Genomic DNA, 2,500 nt, shown 5'->3' with positions numbered 1-2,500 from the left:
TGCCCAGAGGCATAATGCAGTTCAAATTATTTTGATGATATATTATATATATAATGCTATCTCCAACCAATCATATATTGTGCTCACATAGGAACTGGTAGTGATAAAGATGAAACTGACGCATGTATATAATAAACCAATAACATAAATTTTTAATCACCAATCTCCTATTCATTTATACCTAATTCTTCATTGGGAGCTGTATCAAAATTTCAATGGTATCTAACAAGGCATTTTCACTTTTTGGGCAGTAAACATGCACGTCCAACTTTGATCAAGTGTTTTGTGCCTGTCTGTGCAAAATGACTGTGCTCATGTTCATCCTCTAGCTTAGGTGTGTGTGTTAGTGTAAGCACAATTGTGAGTGCAACTACTTATACAGTTGGCTCAAACATGTCTGTGAATTTGCACAAAAAACAAAGGTGAGTGAGGGAAGCAGTGCAGCCCACATGCAGGGACGTCACCTTCTCCCTGAATGAAAGTGTTATGAAAGATATACAGAGCACTTTGTTAGTATGGTCATCTGGATTATCTTATATCAAGTGAGATATTTACTGAAAAAAGAAAGTCATAAGAGCTTATAAGTCATTATATATTTTTCTTAAACTCATAAAAACAATGATACATAAATAATATAACTTTCACATTAGCTTAACACAATAATTCTTCTATTGGCCAAGTACAAAACTCATAAGTAACAAAGAACAAAATATGTACTAAACCTAGGTATAGTGGACCACTGTAAATGAACATTCTAGCCTACAAAAATACTGAAAATACTATATCAGTTCCTCATCAACATTGTCATAAATGCAGTCTTACAATATTAACCAGAGATTCTGAATGATTGAAGTGTATTTTTTTTCATTTTTAATATCAAATCTAAATACTTGAAAGTGAAAAGATCCTGCTAGTTAAAACCTTTAGGAAAATATTCATAATGCAGTTTTAACCCTCCAAATACAAACTAATCTATAACATGCAAAACCACTTTCAACAATTTTTATTCTTTTTCATAAAAATGGCATGTTACTGAACCTAAGACTCATTATAACTTACAAATAGCATCAATTCTAATATCACAACAAAAGGGAGCTAGATAATATTCTTTAATTTGTTTCACTTTATATTTACACAAGAATCAGTCTCTTGTACATAACCCAATAGCACAAGCTGGAAAAAATTACATCCATAATATGTTTCTCACTCAACATTCTCCTCTTCAAAGCTCTGTAACTTGTGCATACCATTTTCTCAAAAATAAACTTGTCTATTTTGTCAATTCTAAAACAAAAAAGAAAAAAAAAGATGAAACACATGAAAAATACAATCCTAAACAGTATGTGCATGTTGGATGTAAAAGCATGTTTGCGTGTGTACTTCATGTTTAAGAGGTGCAGTATTCATAAATATGTGTTCTGTGGGTGTCCAGTATATGCAATTTTTACTTGTGTTTTAAATGTTTATTTTTTATTTCATCTTAATTACATAAGTATCAATAAACATTCATGAAATGATATGTATCTTATTTCTTCTTTGAAGCACATGTTCTTATCCAGTCCTAGTTCAGCTAACATAGATTCCTCACTAATATAAACAAAAAAGCAAACAATAACGAGAACATAGATACAAATCAGATGTGCATTTCTGTTGAATCGGTCCAATTACAGTTGACCTGCCCTCTTCCCCCTCACTAGGTCCCATACACCTTAGAAAACAAATTCACGCTTCTTTACTAATTTCTTTACAAACACTTCTGGTATAATACATTACAGCCTTTCTCATTACCTACAATGAAACTGGGAATGACATGAAAGTCCAATGAACATTTTTTTTTTTTTTTTTTTTCATTACTGACAACATTAACTGATATTTGATATAATCCCTTGTACATACAGGTGATGGTTAGCATATACTGTTACCAAGGAGTAAAAACATTTGGTCATAAATAGAGAAAGATTTCAGCACATTCTGAAGTCACTGCCAACCTCAATACTAACAAACAGCTGAATTTAAAAATGATAATAATGATAACACACACGGACTGCCTTTATACTGTAAGCACTTATTTTAAAACATATCCCACAGTTGTGAGACACCACAGGTTTTCTCTTAGCCTACATGACTGATTTTGTGTTACACAAGTTATGCTATCAAACTTTTTTCCAGTAATGTAGTGCTAATGCATCATGGCAGGGAAACTGCTACAAAAAAGTATGGCATTTGATTTCTTTAGGTCAGGTTGCAACAACAGCTATGGGATGAGAGTACAAATATAACTCTACATGTGTTTAGTCCTGAGTGGTAATACCATAGCTAGATGCAACTCTGATTGCACTGTTGACCAACCATAACTACATTTGGAAGCCAAGGAGATCCATAATGTTGTACAATATTTAACATATTAGTGCTGAATTATCTGTAACTCCATGTGACACCTCCATAGTGTTGAAAACAGAAATATAAACATTGGTTGGTATCACTTTTTCTAGTATCAAAT

This window comes from Penaeus vannamei, chromosome 41 (genome assembly GCF_042767895.1).
Source record: "Penaeus vannamei isolate JL-2024 chromosome 41, ASM4276789v1, whole genome shotgun sequence".
In the NCBI taxonomy this organism is placed as follows: Eukaryota; Metazoa; Arthropoda; class Malacostraca; order Decapoda; family Penaeidae; genus Penaeus; species Penaeus vannamei.
The sequence above is the reverse complement of the archived record's forward strand: the minus strand, read 5'-3'. Positions refer to the sequence as shown.